This window comes from Lucilia sericata, unplaced genomic scaffold, assembly GCF_015586225.1.
Source record: "Lucilia sericata isolate MDLA Ls3-8-SP2 unplaced genomic scaffold, ASM1558622v1 Contig001160F_arrow, whole genome shotgun sequence".
In the NCBI taxonomy this organism is placed as follows: Eukaryota; Metazoa; Arthropoda; class Insecta; order Diptera; family Calliphoridae; genus Lucilia; species Lucilia sericata.
Genome location: NW_023995130.1, coordinates 28,085 through 47,879, shown reverse-complemented (window position 1 = coordinate 47,879; position 19,795 = coordinate 28,085). Strand labels below are relative to the sequence as shown.

General features: G+C 33.1%; 1 pseudogene; it reads right to left on the bottom strand.

Annotated features, from left to right (window-relative positions):
- Positions 1–1,480: 1,480 nt before the first annotated feature.
- The window catches only part of LOC119610338, a 38,417-nt pseudogene continuing 20,102 nt past the window's right edge, over positions 1,481–19,795 (bottom strand).

Here is a 19,795-nt window from a genome sequence, read left to right as displayed (position 1 = left end):
TAGGCTATAGTGTAGTCTATATTTAAGTCTACAGTACAGTCTGTAGATTACTCTAGTCTATAGTCTACTATATACTTTAGTTTAAAGTCTAGTCTATAGTCTAGTCTATAGTCTAGTCTATAGTCTAGTCTATAGTCTAGTCTATAGTCTAGTCTATAGTCTAGTCTATAGTCTAGTCTATAGTCTAGTCTATAGTCTAGTCTATAGTCTAGTCTATAGTCTAGTCTATAGTCTAGTCTATAGTCTAGTCTATAGTCTAGTCTATAGTCTAGTCTATAGTCTAGTCTATAGTCTAGTCTATAGTCTAGTCTATAGTCTAGTCTATAGTCTAGTCTATAGTCTAGTCTATAGTCTAGTCTATAGTCTAGTCTATAGTCTAGTCTATAGTCTAGTCTATAGTCTAGTATATAGTCTATAGTCTAGTCTACAGTCTAGTCTACTGTGCAGTCTACTAGTTTATGTATAATCTGTGTTTTATGTGTCTTCCGTTAAGAGTTTATGCTGATCGTTTCATTTATGCAAAAATATTTATTTGTTTAATTTACTGAAATACTTACTTAAATTCTTCTTTGGCAAAAAAGATGAACAATTAAAAAAATTGTTTTTTTTTTTTTTTTAAAGTTTACAACAAAATTGCTTATTTACTTAATTTACAAGAAGTATTTTGTGCATTTTTTTCTTTATCCTTTTTGCGTTAAAATTTTTCAAGTTTTTAATATATATTTTATTTTGTTGTTGTCGTTTTTTATTACACTTAAAAACTAATATAGTTTTATAAAATTATTTATGAAATTTGCTGTAGTAGAAGCATGATAAGACATGCTACGTTTTCTAAAGATTTATATTTTGCATACTTGTCTGAGGGTTATTTTTTCAATTTTTTGTTCGTTCTTTTAAAGAAGATTTCAGAAAATACTTTTGAAAAAATACAAAGTTTCTTTGTAGTATGAAAAAATATGAAAAAATCAAAGAAAATAAAGGGAAACTATTTAAAAATTGTTTTGCAACAAACGGGAGGAGAGGCATAAGTATGAAACAACAAACTTTATAGAAAAAAAATCCCCGAAAAAATAGTCAAGTTAAGCGAAAATATGTTAAAAATACAAGCAAGTGAAAAATGTACATATAAAAAATTAACAGCGAAGACAAAAGTTTCGTGATTTAAATTTAGTTGGAATTTTTTTTTTCTTAAAATTAAAATATGTATGAAGATAGTTTTGTTACCCAAAAGTTGGTTGGTCTAAAAGGGATTTTATGACGGTCTGGTTGGCTGAAGTGATAGAAAGGAAAAGTGTTGCTGCTGTAAATTTGCTGATATTGCTGTTAAAGTCTTTAGACAAAACATTGTTGTTGACTGTTGTCATCATTGTATAAAACAGATGTTTAAACGCCACAATATTTTCATGTTGAAATGATGATGCTGACTATGAGAGTGATGCTGACGATGATGTTGGTTTTTGATGACAAGGTTCCCTTTATCACCTTTAAGTGATGTTTAGTTTATAATGTCGACATTATTTTCCCTCCTTCGAACAAAAAAACAACTAAAATTACAAAAATCTGTTTTTTGTCATCAACATTTTCTTCTACAATTGTTGTTTTTTGTAGAATTTTTTCTACTCACTGAAGCGGTCAAAACTAATTGCGGCATAATGTCCATCGTTAGAAAAAAGAACAAGAGGAACGAAGAAAAAAAGATTAAAATCAAATTCAGTTTTTTTTTTTTCATCTCTATCCAACACAACGCCATCACCACCACCATCATCATAATTTTATTTTTCGTTAACCATGTTATTTGTAAGCCCTGGGTTTGGGTTGATTTTGAAAATGCGAAAAAGTTTGTAAAGAAATTGTATGTAAATGTGATTTATGCAAATGACATTGTGATTTGATGTCTATCTTTAATGCTGTATCGTTGATGTTGATGGTGTGGATGATGCCGTTTTCCATTCCTTCTCTATCTGTTTAGTTTAAATTGTTTTACTCCATGTTTTTTTAACTGCTACCATTGATGGTTGTTGGCTCTTTGGCTGGCTCGTTTTTTTTAATAGCATCATCGTCAGCGTTCTCATCATCATTTTGTTTAAATTATTATTCTGATATTTTTATTATTTTTTGTCAAATTTATTTTTCATGTATTTTTTTATGAAATTTATAGTAAATATAGTTCCCTTTGTTTGGGCGCTTGCTAGGACCACTTCCTTTTCCCGCTTTAGCCTTTAGTTTGAGTTGTTTGTTGCTTTTATTTTTTGTTTTAAAATTTTAGTTTCTGGCTCTTTGGAAGTTTTTTACCTTGTAATGGTAATGGTGGTACACCTTCATTGGCCAACTGTAAAGAGTTAAAAAGGAAATATTAACAGAAATTGTAGAAAATAAATTAAAAACTATTAAACGAAAAATAAGCGAAATGAAAAACAAAACTTTAATAAATAAGAAAATTAAGTCTAGTTCGCCCATATAAAACCCTAAAGAATCTACTGAAAAAATAACAAGTTTTAAATAGAGTTCCATATAATCTAGAATATATTTCAGAATATAATATAGACTAGACTGTAGACTAAACTATGGACTAGACTATAGACTATACTATGGACTAGACTATGAACTATACTATGGACTAGATTATATACAGGACTATAGACTGACTATAGACTAGACTATGGACTACACTATAGATTAGACAATCTACTAGACTATAGACTAGCTTATAAGCTAGAATATAGACTTGACTATATACTATACTTTATACTAGACTATAGACTACACTATAGCCTATAATATAGACTAGAATATAAACTGGATTATAGACTAGACTATGTACTATGAAAAATACAAAACTATAATAAAAAGAATCCACTCAAACAATAACAAGCTTTAAAAAGTGTTCCATATAAACTAAAATATAACTCAGAATAGTTATATAGCGAACTAGAACTGAACTAGAACTGAACTAGAACTGAACTAGAACTAAACTAGAACTGAACTAGAACTGAACTAGAACTGAACTAGAACTGAACTAGAACTGAACTAGAACTGAACTAGAACTGCACTACAACTGCACTACAACTGCACTACAATTGAACTACAACTGAACTACAACTGAACTAGAACTGAACTAGAATAGACTATGTACTATGAAAAATACAAAACTATAATAAAAAGAATCCACTGAAACAATAACAAGCTTTAAAAGTGTTCCATATAAACTAAAATATAACTCAGAATAGTTATATAGCGAACTAGAACTGAACTAAAACTGAACTACAACTGAACCAGAACTGAACTAGAACAGAACTAGAACTGAACTAGAACTGAACTAGAACTGCACTACAACTGCACTACAACTGAACTAGAACTGAACTAGAACTGAACTAGAACTGAACTAGAACTGAACTAGAACTGAACTAGAACTGAACTAGAACTGAACTAGAACTGAACTAGAACTGAACTAGAACTGAACTAGAACTGAACTAGAACTGAACTAGAACTGAACTAGAACTGAACTAGAACTGAACTAGAACTGAACTAGAACTGAACTAGAACTGAACTAGAACTGAACTAGAACTGAACTAGAACTGAACTAGAACTGAACTAGAACTGAACTAGAACTGAACTAGAACTGAACTAGAACTGAACTAGAACTGAACTGAACTAGAACTGAACTAGAACTGAACTAGAACTGAACTATAGAACTGAACTAGAACTGAACTAGAACTGAACTAGAACTGAACTAGAACTGAACTAGAACTGAACTAGAACTGAACTAGAACTGAACTAGAACTGAACTAGAACTGAACTAGAACTGAACTAGAACTGAACTAGAACTGAACTAGAACTGAACTAGAACTGAACTAGAACTGAACTAGAACTGAACTAGAACTGAACTAGAACTGAACTAGAACTGAACTAGAACTGAACTAGAACTGAACTAGAACTGAACTAGAACTGAACTAGAACTGAACTAGAACTGAACTAGAACTGAACTAGAACTGAACTAGAACTGAACTAGAACTGAACTAGAACTGAACTAGAACTGAACTAGAAGAACTGAACTAGAACTGAACTAGAACTGAACTAGAACTGAACTAGAACTGAACTAGAACTGAACTAGAACTGAACTAGAACTGAACTAGAACTGAACTAGAACTGAACTAGAACTGAACTAGAACTGAACTAGAACTGAACTAGAACTGAACTAGAACTGAACTAGAACTGAACTAGAACTGAACTAGAACTGAACTAGAACTGAACTAGAACTGAACTAGAACTGAACTAGAACTGAACTAGAACTGAACTAGAACTGAACTAGAACTGAACTAGAACTGAACTAGAACTGAACTAGAACTGAACTAGAACTGAACTAGAACTGAACTAGAACTGAACTAGAACTGAACTAGAACTGAACTAGAACTGAACTAAAACTGAACTAAAACTGAACTAGAACTGAACTAGAACTGAACTAGAACTGAACTAGAACTGAACTAGAACTGAACTAGAACTGAACTAGAACTGAACTGGAACTGAACTAGAACTGAACTAGAACTGAACTAGAACTGACTAGAACTCAACTAGAACTGAACTAGAACTGAACTAGAACTGAACTAGAACTGAACTAGAACTGAACTAGAACTGAACTAGAACTGAACTAGAACTGAACTAGAACTGAACTAGAACTGAACTAGAACTGAACTAGAACTGAACTAGAACTGAACTAGAACTGAACTAGAACTGAACTAGAACTGAACTAGAACTGAACTAGAACTGAACTAGAACTGAACTAGAACTGAACTAGAACTGAACTAGAACTGAACTAGAACTGAACTAGAACTGAACTAGAACTGAACTAAAACTGAACTAGAACTGAACTAGAACTGAGCTAAAACTGAACTTGAACTGAACTAGAACTGAACTAACTCAACTAGAACTGAACTAGAACTGAACTAGAACTGAACTAGAACTGAACTAGAACTGAACTAGAACTGAACTAGAACTGAACTAGAACTGAACTAGAACTGAACTAGAACTGAACTAGAACTGAACTAGAACTGAACTAGAACTGAACTAGAACTGAACTAGAACTGAACTAGAACTGAACTAGAACTGAACTAGAACTGAACTAGAACTGAACTAGAACTGAACTAGAACTGAACTCAGAACTGAACTAGAACTGAACTAGAACTGAACTAGAACTGAACTAGAACTGAACTAGAACTGAACTAAACTGAACTAGAACTGAACTAGAACTGAACTAGAACTGAACTAGAACTGAACTAGAACTGAACTAGAACTGAGCTAAAACTGAACTTGAACTGAACTAGAACTGAACTAGAACTGAACTAGAACTGAACTAGAACTGAACTAGAACTGAACTAGAACTGAACTAGAACTGAACTAGAACTGAACTAGAACTGAACTAGAACTGAACTAGAACTGAACTAGAACTGAACTAGAACTGAACTAGAACTGAACTAGAACTGAACTAGAACTGAACTAGAACTGAACTAGAACTGAACTAGAACTGAACTAGAACTGAACTAGAACTGAACTAGAACTGAACTAGAACTGAACTAGAACTGAACTAGAACTGAACTAGAACTGAACTAGAACTGAACTAGAACTGAACTAGAACTGAACTAGAACTGAACTAGAACTGAACTAGAACTGAACTAGAACTGAACTAGAACTGAACTAGAACTGAACTAGAACTGAACTAGAACTGAACTAGAACTGAACTAGAACTGAACTAGAACTGAACTACAACTGAACTACAACTGAACTACAACTGAACTACAACTGAACTATAACAAGAACTGAACTAGAACTAAACTAGAACTGAACTAGAACTGAAGTAGAACTGAACTAGAACTAAACTAGAACTAAACTAGAACTGAACTAGAACTGAACTAGAACTGAACTAGAACTGAACTAGAACTGAACTAGAACTGAACTAGAACTGAACTATAACTGAACTAGAACTACAACTGAACTAGAACTGAATTAGAACTGACCTAGAACTGAACTAGAACTGAACTAGAACTAGAACTAAAATATAACTGAACTAACTAGAACTAGACTAAAATATGGACTAGACAATAGACTATACTATACACTCGACTATGAACTAAACTATTAACTAGACTATGGACTAGACTATAGACTAGACCATAGGCTAGACTATAGACTAGCCCATAAATTAAACTATAGACTAGATTTGAATATAAATTAGACTAGACTATTTTTTTATATTCATTTACTTCTTTATTTGTAACAATTTTCTACTTTTTTACAATATAGTAACAAATATTATTAAAGAATTAAGTTGATAAAGAAGCAGCATTTCAGGATCATGTATCACTTCTGTAGTTGGATGATAATTCTCATTTTGTAGCACGCCTGATGTCCTTCAGGAGAATAAGTTGAAAAGTGTACATATAATTGATAGTTCATAAATATAGACTGGACTATAGCCTAGCCTATAAACTGGACTATAGACTAGACTATACTATACTATAGACTAGACTATAGACTAAACTATAAACTAGACTATAGACTACACTATAGACTAGACTATAGACTAGACTATAGATTAGACTATAGACTAGACTATAGACTAGACTATAGACTAGACTGTAGACTAGACTATAGACTAGACTATAGACTAGACTATAGACTAGACTGTAGATTAGACTATAGACTAGACTATAGACTAGACTATAGACTAGACAATAGACTAGACTATAGACTAGACTATAGACTAGACTATAGACTAGACTATAGACTAGACTATGGCCTAGACTATGGACTAGACTATAGACTAGACAATAGACTAGACTAACTATAGACTAGACTATAGACTAGACTATAGACTAGACTATAGACTAGACTATAGACTAGACTATAGACTAGACTATAGACTAGACTATAGACTAGACTATAGACTAGACTATAGACTAGACTATAGACTAGACTATAGACTAGATTATAGACTAGACTATAGACTAGACTATAGACTATACTATAGACTACTCTAGTCTACTACTCTACTACTATAGTCTAGTCTATAGTCTAGTCTATAGTCTAGTCTATAGTCTAGTCTATAGTCTAGTCTATAGTCTAGTCTATAGTCTAGTCTATAGTCTAGTCTATAGTCTAGTCTATAGTCTAGTCTATAGTTAGTCTAGTCTATTGTCTAGTCTATAGTCTAGTCCATAGTCTAGGCCATAGTCTAGTCTATAGTCTAGTCTATAGTCTAGTCTATAGTCTAGTCTATAGTCTAATCCATAGTCTAGTCTATGGTCTAGTCTATAGTCTAGTATATGGTCTAGTCTATAGTCTAGTCTATAGTCTAGTCTATAGTCTAGTCTATAGTCTAGTCTATAGTCTAGTCTATAGTCTAGTCTATAGTCTAGTCTATAGTCTAGTCTATAGTCTAGTCTATAGTCTAGTCTATAGTCTAGTCTATAGTCTAGTCTATAGTCTAGTCTATAGTCTAGTCTATAGTCTAGTCTATAGTCTAGTCTATAGTCTAGTCTATAGTCTAGTCTATAGTCTAGTCTATAGTCTAGTCTATAGTCTAGTCTATAGTCTAGTCTATAGTCTAGTCTATAGTCTAGTCTATAGTCTAGTCTATAGTCTAGTCTATAGTCTAGTCTATAGTCTAGTCTATAGTCTAGTCTATAGTCTAGTCTATAGTCTAGTCTATAGTCTAGTCTATAGTCTAGTCTATAGTCTAGTCTATAGTCTAGTCTATAGTCTAGTCTATAGTCTAGTCTATAGTCTAGTCTATAGTCTAGTCTATAGTCTAGTCCATAGTCTAGTCTATAGTCTAGTCTATAGTCTAGTCCTAGTCTAGTCTATAGTCTAGTCTATAGTGTAGTCTATAGTCTAGTCTATAGTCTAGTCCATAGTCTAGGCCATAGTCTAGTCTATAGTCTAGTCCATAGTCTAGTCTATAGTCTAGTCTATAGTCTAGTCTATAGTCTAGTCTATAGTCTAGTCTATAGTCTAGTCTATAGTCTAGTCTATAGTCTAGTCTATAGTCTAGTCTATAGTCTAGTCTATAGTCTAGTCTATAGTCTAGTCTATAGTCTAGTCTATAGTCTAGTATATAGTCTAGTCTATAGTCTAGTCTATAGTCTAGTCTATAGTCTAGTCTATAGTCTAGTCTATAGTCTAGTCTAGTCTATAGTCTAGTCTATAGTCTAGTCTATAGTCTAGTCTATAGTCTAGTCTATAGTCTAGTCTATAGTCTAGTCTATAGTCTAGTCTATAGTCTAGTCTATAGTCTAGTCTATAGTCTAGTCTATAGTCTAGTCTATAGTCTAGTCTATAGTCTAGTCTATAGTCTAGTCTATAGTCTAGTCTATAGTCTAGTCTATAGTCTAGTCTATAGTCTAGTCTATAGTCTAGTCTATAGTCTAGTCTAGTCTATAGTCTAGTATATAGTCTAGTCTATAGTCTAGTCTATAGTCTAGTCTATAGTCTAGTCTATAGTCTAGCCTATAGTCTAGTCTATAGTCTAGTCCATAGTCTAGTCTATAGTCTAGTCTATAGTCTAGTCTATAGTCTAGTCTATAGTCTAGTCTATAGTCTAGTCTATAGTCTAGACTATAGTCTAGTCTATAGTCTAGTCTATAGTCTAGTCTATAGTCTAGTCTATAGTCTAGTCTATAGTCTAGTCCATAGTCTAGGCCATAGTCTAGTCTATAGTCTAGTCTATAGTCTAGTCTATAGTCTAGTCTATAGTCTAGTCTATAGTCTAGTCTATAGTCTAGTCTATAGTCTAGTCTATAGTCTAGTCTATAGTCTAGTCTATAGTCTAGTCTATAGTCTAGTCTATAGTCTAGTCTATAGTCTAGTCTATAGTCTAGTCTATAGTCTAGTCTATAGTCTAGTCTATAGTCTAGTCTATAGTCTAGTCTATAGTCTAGTCTATAGTCTAGTCTATAGTCTAGTCTATAGTCTAGTCTATAGTCTAGTCTATAGTCTAGTCTATAGTCTAGTCTATAGTCTAGTCTATAGTCTAGTCTATAGTCTAGTCTATAGTCTAGTCTATAGTCTAGTCCATAGTCTAGTCTATAGTCTAGTCTATAGTCTAGTCCATAGTCTAGTCTATAGTCTAGTCTATAGTCTAGTCTATAGTCTAGTCTATAGTCTAGTCTATAGTCTAGTCTATAGTCTAGTCTATAGTCTAGTCTATAGTCTAGTCTATAGTCTAGTACTAGTCTAGGCCATAGTCTAGTCTATAGTCTAGTCCATAGTCTAGTCTATAGTCTAGTCTATAGTCTAGTCTATAGTCTAGTCTATAGTCTAGTCTATAGTCTAGTCTATAGTCTAGTCTAAGTCTAGTCTATAGTCTAGTCTATAGTCTAGTCTATAGTCTAGTCTATAGTCTAGTCTATAGTCTAGTCTAGTCTATAGTCTAGTCTATAGTCTAGTCTATAGTCTAGTCTATAGTCTAGTCTATAGTCTAGTCTATAGTCTAGTCTATAGTCTAGTCTATAGTCTAGTCTATAGTCTAGTCTATAGTCTAGTCTATAGTCTAGTCTATAGTCTAGTCTATAGTCTAGTCTATAGTCTAGTCTATATAGTCTAGTCTATAGTCTAGTCTATAGTCTAGTCTATAGTCTAGTCTATAGTCTAGTCTATAGTCTAGTCTATAGTCTAGTCTATAGTCTAGTCTATAGTCTAGTCTATAGTCTAGTCTATAGTCTAGTCTATAGTCTAGTCTATAGTCTAGTCTATAGTCTAGTCTATAGCCTAGTCTATAGTCTAGTCTATAGTCTAGTCTATAGTCTAGTCTATAGTCTAGTCTATAGTCTAGTCTATAGTCTAGTCTATAGTCTAGTCTATAGTCTAGTCTATAGTCTAGTCTATAGTCTAGTCTATAGTCTAGTCTATAGTCTAGTCTATAGTCTAGTCTAGTCTATAGTCTAGTTATAGCTAGTCTATAGTCTAGTCTATAGTCTAGTCTATAGTCTAGTCTATAGTCTAGTCTATAGTCTAGTCTAGTCTAGTTCTAGTCTAGTCTATAGTCTAGTCTATAGTCTAGTCTATAGTCTAGTCTATAGTCTAGTCTATAGTCTAGTCTATAGTCTAGTCTAGTCTAGTTAGTCTAGAGTTATAGATATAGTCTAGTCTATAGTCTAGTCTATAGTCTAGTCTATAGTCTAGTCTAGTCCATAGTCTAGGCATAGTCTAGTCTATAGTCTAGTCTATAGTCTAGTCTATAGTCTAGTCTATAGTCTAGTCTATAGTCTAGTCTATAGTCTAGTCTATAGTCTAGTCTGTAGTCTAGTCTATAGTCTAGTCTATAGTCTAGTCTATAGTCCAGTCTATAGTCTAGTCTATAGTCTAGACTATAGACTAGTCTAGTCTAGTCTAGTCTATAGTCTAGTCTGTCTATAGTCTAGTCTAGCTAGTCTAGTCTATAGTAGTCTAGTCTAGTCTAGTCTATTCTAGACTAGTCTAGTCTATAGTCTATAGTCTATAGTCTAGTCTAGTCTAGTCTATAATCTAGTGTAGTCTATAGTTTAGTCTATAGTCTAGTCTATAGTCTAGTCTATAGTCTAGTCTATAGTCTAGTCTATGTCTATCTATAGTCTAGTCTATAGTCTAGTCTATAGTCTAGTCTATAGTCTAGCTATAGTCTAGTCTATATTCTAGTCTATAGTCTAGTCTATAGTCTAGTCTATGGTCTAGTATAGTCTAGTCTATAGTATAGTCTATAGTCTAGTCTATAGTATAGCCTATAGTGTAGTCTATAGTCTAGTCTATAGTCTAGTCTATAGTCTAGTCTATAGTCTAGTCTAGTCTAGTCTAGTCTAGTCTAGTCTAGTCTAGTCTAGTCTAGTCTAGTCTAGTCTAGTCTATAGTCTAGTCGTCTAGTCTAGTCTAGTCTATAGTCTAGTCTAGTCTATAATCTAGTCTATAGTCTAGTCTATAGTCTAGTCTAAGTCTAGTCTATAGTCTAGTCTATAGTCTAGTCTATAGTCTAGTCTATAGTCTAGTCTAGTCTAGTCTATAGTCTAGTCTATAGTCTAGTCTATAGTTAGTCTATAGTCTAGTCTATAGTCTAGTCTATAGTCTAGTCTATAGTCTAGTCTATAGTCTAGTCTATAGTCTAGTCTATAGTCTAGTCTATAGTCTAGTCTATAGTCTAGTCTATAGTCTAGTCTATAGTCTAGTCTATAGTCTAGTCTATAGTCTAGTCTATAGTCTAGTCTATAGTCTAGTCTATAGTCTAGTCTATAGTCTAGTCTATAGTCTAGTCTATAGTCTAGTCTATAGTCTAGTCTATAGTCTAGTCTATAGTCTAGTCTATAGTCTAGTCTATAGTCTAGTCTATAGTCTAGTCTATAGTCTAGTCTATAGTCTAGTCTATAGTCTAGTCTATAGTCTAGTCTATAGTCTAGTCTATAGTCTAGTCTATAGTCTAGTCTATAGTCTAGTCTATAGTCTAGTCTATAGTCTAGTCTATAGTCTAGTCTATAGTCTAGTCTATAGTCTAGTCTATAGTCTATAGTCTAGTCTATAGTCTAGTCTATAGTCTAGTCTATAGTCTAGTCTATAGTCTAGTCTATAGTCTAGTCTATAGTCTAGTCTATAGTCTAGTCTATAGTCTAGTCTAGTCTAGTGTAGTCTAGTATGTCTAGTCTATAGTCTAGTCTATCGTCTAGTCTATAGTCTAGTCTATAGTCTAGTGTATAGTCTAGTGTATAGTCTAGTGTATAGTTAGTCTATAGTCTAGTCTATAGTCTAGTGTATAGTCTAGTGTATAGTCTAGTCTATAGTCTAGTCTATAGTCTAGTCATAGTCTAGTCTATAGTCTAGTCTATAGTCTAGTCTATAGTCTAGTCTATAGTCTAGTCTATAGTCTAGTCTATAGTCTAGTCTATAGTCTAGTCTATAGTCTAGTCTATAGTCTAGTCTATAGTCTAGTCTATAGTCTAGTCTATAGTCTAGTCTATAGTCTAGTCTATAGTCTAGTCTATAGTCTAGTCTATAGTCTAGTCTATAGTCTAGTCTATAGTCTAGTCTATAGTCTAGTCTATAGTCTAGTCTATAGTCTAGTCTATAGTCTAGTCTATAGTCTAGTCTATAATCTAGTTTATAGTCTAGTCTATAGTCTAGTCTATAGTCTAGTCTATAGTCTAGTCTATAGTCTAGTCTATAGTCTAGTCTATAGTCTAGTCTATAGTCTAGTCTATAGTCTAGTCTATAGTCTAGTCTATAGTCTAGTCTATAGTCTAGTCTATAGTCTAGTATATAGTCTAGTCTATAGTCTAGTCTAGTCTAGTCTAGTCTAGTCTAGTCTAGTCTAGTCTAGTCTAGTCTAGTCTAGTCTAGTCTAGTCTAGTCTAGTCTAGTCTAGTCTAGTCTAGTCTATAGTCTAGTCTAGTCTATAGTCTAGTCTAGTCTATAGTCTAGTCTAGTCTAGTCTATAGTCTAGTCTATAGTCTAGTCTATAGTCTAGTCTATAGTCTAGTCTATAGTCTAGTCTATAGTCTAGTCTAGTCTAGTCTATAGTCTGGTCTAGTCTACAGTCTAGTCTAGTCTAGTCTAGTCTAGTCTAGTCTAGTCTAGTCTAGTCTAGTCTATAGTCTAGTCTAGTCTAGTCTAGTCTAGTCTATAGTCTAGTCTATAGTCTAGTCTATAGTATAGTCTATAGTATAGTCTAGTCTATAGTCTAGTGTAGTCTAGTCTAGTCTAGTTTAGTCTAGTCTATAGTATAGTCTAGTGTAGTCTAGTGTAGTCTAGTCTAGTCTGGTCTAGTCTAGGCTAGGCTAGGCTAGGCTAGTCTATAGTCTATAGTCTAGTCTAGTCTAGTCTAGTCTAGTCTATAGTCTAGTCTAGTCTAGTCTATAGTTATAGTCTAGTCTATAGTCTAGTCTATAGTCTAGTCTATAGTCTAGTCTATAGTCTAGTCTATAGTCTATAGTCTAGTCTATAGTCTAGTCTATAGTCTAGTCTATAGTCTAGTCTATAGTCTAGTCTATAGTCTAGTCTATAGTCTAGTCTATAGTCTAGTCTATAGTCTAGTCTATAGTCTAGTCTATAGTCTAGTCTATAGTCTAGTCTATAGTCTAGTCTATAGTCTAGTCTATAGTCTAGTCTATAGTCTAGTCTATAGTCTAGTCCATAGTCTAGTCCATAGTCTAGTCTATGGTCTAGTCTATGGTCTAGTCTATGGTCTAGTCTATGGTCTAGTCTATAGTCTAGTCTATAGTCTAGTCTATAGTCGTCTAGCTAGTCTATAGTCTAGTCTATAGTCTAGTCTATAGTCTAGTCTATAGTCTAGTCTATAGTCTAGTCTATAGTCTAGTCTATAGTCTAGTCTATAGTCTAGTCTATAGTCTAGTCTATAGTCTAGTCTATAGTCTAGTCTATAGTCTAGTCTATAGTCTAGTCTATAGTCTAGTCTATAGTCTAGTCTATAGTCTAGTCTTTAGTCTAGTCTATAGTCTAGTCTAGTTTATAGACTAGTCTATAGTCTAGTCTATAGTCTAGTCTATAGTCTAGTCTATAGTCTAGTCTATAGTCTAGTCTATAGTCTAGTCATAGTCTAGTCTATAGTCTAGTCTATAGTCTAGTCTATAGTTAGTCTATAGTCTAGTCTATAGTCTAGTCTATAGTCTAGTCTATAGTCTAGTCTATAGTATAGTCTATAGTCTAGTTTAGTCTAGTCTATAGTCTAGTCTATAGTCTAGTCTATAGTCTAGTCTATAGTCTAGTCTATAGTCTAGTCTATAGTCTAGTCTATAGTCTAGTCTATAGTCTAGTCTATAGTCTAGTCTATAGTTAGTCTATAGTCTAGTCTATAGTCTAGTCTATAGTCTAGTCTATAGTCTAGTCTATAATCTAGTCTATAGTCTAGTCTATAGTCTAGTCTATAGTCTAGTCTATAGTCTAGTCTATAGTCTAGTCTATAGTCTAGTCTATAGTATAGTCTATAGTCTAGTCTATAGTCTAGTCTATAGTCTAGTCTATAGTCTAGTCTAGTCTATAATCTAGTCTATAGTCTAGTCTATAGTCTAGTCTATAGTCTAGTCTATAGTCTAGTCTATAGTCTAGTCTATAGTCTAGTCTATAGTCTAGTCTATAGTCTAGTCTATAGTCTAGTCTATAGTCTAGTCTATAGTCTAGTCTATAGTCTAGTCTATAGTCTAGTCTATAGTCTAGTCTATAGTCTAGTCTATAGTCTAGTCTATAGTCTAGTCTATAGTCTAGTCTATAGTCTAGTCTATATAGTCTATAGTCTAGTCTATCGTTAGTCTATCTATAGTAGTCTATAGTCTAGTCTATAGTCTAGTCTATAGTCTAGTCTATAGTCTAGTCTATAGTCTAGTCTATAGTCTAGTCTATAGTCTAGTCTATAGTCTAGTCTATAGTCTAGTCTATAGTCTAGTCTATAGTCTAGTCTATAGTCTAGTCTATAGTCTAGTCTATAGTCTAGTCTATAGTCTAGTCTATAGTCTAGTCTATAGTCTAGTCTATAGTCTAGTCTATAGTCTAGTCTATAGTCTAGTCTATAGTCTAGTCTATAGTCTAGTCTATAGTCTAGTCTATAGTCTAGTCTATAGTCTAGTCTATAGTCTAGTCTATAGTCTAGTCTATAGTCTAGTCTATAGTCTAGTCTATAGTCTAGTATAGTCTAGTATAGCTAGTCTATAGTCTAGTCTATAGTCTAGTCTAGTGTAGTAGTCTAGTGTAGTCTAGTCTAGTGTAGTCTAGTCTAGTATAGTCTAGTCTATAGTCTAGTCTATAGTCTAGTCTATAGTCTAGTGTATAGTCTAGTGTATAGTCTAGTCTATAGTCTAGTCTAGTCTATAGTCTAGTCTATAGTCTAGTCTATAGTCTAGTCTATAGTCTAGTCTATATTCTAGTCTATAGTCTAGTCTATAGTCTAGTCTATAGTCTAGTCTATAGTCTAGTCTATAGTCTAGTCTATAGTCTAGTCTATAGTCTATATAGTCTAGTCTATAGTCTAGTCTATAGTCTAGTCTATAGTCTAGTCTATAGTCTAGTCTATAGTCTAGTCTATAGTCTAGTCTATAGTCTAGTCTATAGTCTAGTCTATAGTCTAGTCTATAGTCTAGTCAATAGTCTAGTCTATAGTCTAGTCTATAGTCTAGTCTATAGTCTAGTCTATAGTCTAGTCTATAGTCTAGTCTATAGTCTAGTCTATAGTCTAGTCTATAGTCTAGTCTATGGTCTAGTCTATAGTCTAGTCTATAGTCTAGTCTTAGTCTAGTCTATAGTCTAGTCTATAGTCTAGTCTATAGTCTAGTCTATAGTCTAGTCTATAGTCTAGTCTATAGTCTAGTCTATAGTCTAGTCTATAGTCTAGTCTATAGTCTAGTCTATAGTCTAGTCTATAGTCTAGTCTATAGTCTAGTCTATAGTCTAGTCTATAGTCTAGTCTATAGTCTAGTCTATAGTCTAGTCTATAGTCTAGTGTATAGTCTAGTGTATAGTCTAGTTTATATTCTAGTCTATATTCTAGTCTATAGTCTAGTCTATAGTCTAGTCTATAGTCTAGTCTATAGTTTAGTCTATAGTCTAGTCGATAGTCTAGTCTATAGTCTAGTCTATAGTCTAGTCTATAGTCCAGTCTATAGTCTAGTCTATAGTCTAGTCTATAGTCTAGTGTATAGTCTAGTGTATAGTCTAGTCTATAGTCTAGTCTATAGTCTAGTCTATAGTCTAGTCTATAGTCTAGTATATAGTCTAGTCTATAGTCTAATCTATTGTCTAGTCTATAGTCTAGTCTATAGTCTATACTATAGACTAGTCCAGTCCAATCTATAGTCTAGTCCAGTCCAATCTATAGTCTAGTCCAGTCCAATCTATAGTCTAGTCTATTGTCTAGTCTAGTCTATTATCTAGTCTAGTCTAGTCTACATTCTAGTCTAGTCTAGTCGAGTGTCTAGTCTAGTCTATAATCTAGTCTAGTCTAGTCTGGTCTATAGTCTAGTCTATAGTCTAGCCTATAGTCTAGTCTATATTCTAGTCTATAGTCTAGTCTATAGTCTAGTATGTAGCCTAGTCTATAGTCTAGACTACAGTCTATTCTATAGTCTAGTCTATAGTCTAGTCTATAGCCTAGTCTATAGTCTGTTCTAAAGTCTGGTCTATAGTCTAGTCTGTAGTATAGTCTATAGTCTAGTCTATAGTCTAAGCTATAGTCTAGTCTATAGTCTAATCTATAGCCTAGTCTATAGTCTAGTTTATAATCTACCTATAGACAAGACTATCGCACAATTTAAAAACGGCTACTGATTATGCACAATTTTAATACAATTCAGCAGCAGTTATGTAAAGTTAAATAAAAATTAAACGTATAATCACTGAAAAAATCCCGTTTCATTAACATACAAAGAAACTAATCATTATGCTAAATGTAGTGTAAACAGAAAAGAAATTTTCATTAAAAATTAAATTTAAAATTAAGAAACAAACCCTCTGAATATTTTAGCTCAATTTATGTTACCAAGAAGTAAAATACAAACATGACACAAAACAAATTCATGTTTACGGCAATTAACCATAAAAATACTTAAAATGCTAAAATGAGACTCACAGACACATACACACCTATACACGCAGATACACAAATACAAGAAAACACAAAATTTATGCCTTTCCGCTTAAAGGCGGAAACGGAAATTGTTTTGTTGCTGTTACATTTTACTCTCCCACTCATTAAGTTTGCTTTTCCTTTTTTACTAAGTTTTTTTCTTTTTTTTAATACATTCAATGCAAATTTATAAAAATTGTACATATTTTTAGAAATAATTTGTTATATATTTTTTTTTGCTTGTTTTCCTTTTTTTTTATAACAGAGTTACAATTTTGTTTTGTATAGCATTTAATTAGGGGGGTTTTTATTTTAGACCAGCTTGGACCAATTTTTTCTTATAATTTTGGTCTATTTTTGTGGTGTTTTTTCTTTAAACAAACTTAATTGGTGTTAATTAGAATAAAAACAACAACTTTTGCTGACTTTACGCTACGAATATGAAGATAAATGGGAGAAAAAAAGGTCTACAGAAATATCTGTTTTTATCTTGATTATTTTCTGTAGTAAATTATAAAATTATGAAGATTAAATAACTTGTCTTGAGGTTATTTTTACGCCATTCTAGCGTAATGAATCCCTGTTTGTTATATTTGCAACAGCAACAGAAAACATCAGTTTATATGTATGTATTAGTTGAAGGTGTTATGAAGATAATTTTATTGTTTGTAGGATGACCAAAAATTGCTGTAGAAAATTATCTCCTATTGGTGGCCTCCGGCAGGTTGGTGGATAGTGTTCTAGTCTGGTAGACCGGAGGGGGGAGCGATTTCCACCGGAGGCACAGGGAAAGGAGCGCCAACGAACGAACGAACGAACGAAGAACGAACGAACGAACGAACGAGAACGAACAAACGAACGAACGAACGAACGAACGAAGAACGAAACGAACGAACGAACGAACGAACGAACGAACGAACGAACGAACGAACGAACGAACGAAAACGAACGAAACGAACGAACGAACGAACGAACGAACGAAACGAACGAACGAACGAAAAAACGAACGAACGAACGAAACGAACGAACGAACGAACGAACGAACGAACGAAAGAACGAAACGAACGAACGAACGAACGAACGAACGAACGAACGAACGAACGAACGAACGAACGAAGAACGAACGAACGAACGAACGAACGAAACGAACGAACGAACGAAACGAACGAACGAACGAACGAACGAAACGAACGAACGAACGAACGAAAACGAACGAACGAACGAACGAACGAACGAACGAACGAAACGAACGAACGAACGAACGAACGAACGAACGAACGAACGAAAACGAACGAACGAACGAACGAACTAAAGAACGAACGAACGAACAACGAACGAACGAACGAACGAAAACGAACGAACGAACGAACGAACGAAACGAACGAACGAACGAAACGAACGAAGAACGAACGAACTAAACGAACGACACGAACGAAACTAACGAACGAACGAACGAACTAACGAACTAACGAACGAACTAACTAACGAAAACTAACTAACTAACGAACTAACTAACTAACTAACTAAACAAACTAACTAACTAACTAACTAACTAACAACTAACTAACTAACTCCTATTGGAGACAGTTTTCGCTTAGAAAATAGTCTGCTATTGTAGACAGTTTCCTTTAGAAAACACTCTCCTATTGGGCACAGTAGAAAATCGTCTCCTACTGGAGATAGTCTTTCCATAGAAAATTTGCCTTCTATTGCACACAGTTTTCCTATAGAAAATTGTCTCTTTTTGGAGACAGTTTTCCTATAGAAATTTGAAGAAAGTTTTCCCATAGAATATTGTCTCCTATAGAAAATTCTTATACAAATTTTCTTCTTGTTGGGACAGTTTTCTTATAGAAAATGGTCTCTTTTTTGAGACGGTTTTCTTATAAAAATTTTTCTCCTTTTTGAGACAGTTTTCTTATAAAAAAAATTGTCCCCTTTTAGAAAATTATCTACTTTTTGAAACAGTTTTATAGAAAATTGTCTCCTTTTCGAGACAGTTTTCTTATAAAATTTTTTCTCCTTTTCGAGACAGTTTTCTCATAAAAAAATTATCTCCTTTTTGAAACAGTTTTCTTATAGAAAATTGTCTCCTTTTGGAGATAGTTTTCTTATAGAAAATTGTCTTCTTTTTGAGACAGTTTTTTTATAGAAAATTGTCTCCTTTTTAAGACAGTTTTTTTTTATAGAAAACGGTTTTCTTTTGGAGACTGTTTTCTTCTAGGAAATTGTCTACCTTTGGAGACAGCTTTCTTATAGAAAATGATCTTCTTTTGTAGACAGTTATCTTACAGAAAACTGTCTAATATCTTTAAATCTCTTTAAATAAATTCATTTAAACTTAATTAATTTTAAAACATTAACAAAATATTTTCACCAAAACCCTTCAGCTTATCACTCAAAAGCCATAGATGCTAAAGCTTAACAACACCAAAGCAGACAGTGAAAGAAAAAAATCAAAATATTTCAAGTAATTTACTTTTATGTCATTCTAAACTACTCTCTTTTCATGAACAACATCAACATCTATCTATAGATAACAAAAAAACCTACAATGAAGTTTTGCATTGAAAAGAAATAATAAAAGAATAAAATATAAAATTAAAATGTATAGAAAGAAATATCAAATATCGCTGTTATCGTCGCTTTGATGCGGAAATTGAAAATTTTCTCCTTTGAGAAAATTTTACGCTTGATATCATTGCATGCGATTCAAACTGCTTTACATTAATGTTGCTTTTATAGTAGTTGCTGCTGTTGTTCTAGATTTCAATATTTTTTCATTCCACTACTTTTGTATACATATTCTGTTGTATGTTGCAATAACGTTGCTGATGACGATGACGATAGTAATGACAGCGTCAACAACATTGCAATGATGTTGTTATTGAACAAATATAAGAATGTGTACGTTATGTTAACTGATGTTGTTGACACCTTGCTGCCGTTATACACAGGTGTACTTGGATGATGGGAATTGTAGGGATTTGAAAAAAATTCTTAAGCAAAACAAAGTTATTGAAAAACACTCGTCGTATTCATTGTAGCGTTTTCATTTAGGTTTTTTTCTTTACTACTGCTTTTTTTTTACAATGTCTCTCAATGTTGAATCTAGTGCAAATATCGTAAAATGACTGTTTAATTTACTATACGGCAGAAGCGGATTTTGATGTTCAATAATGATTTAGAAAAACTAAGGGTTTGGGTGTTTATTTT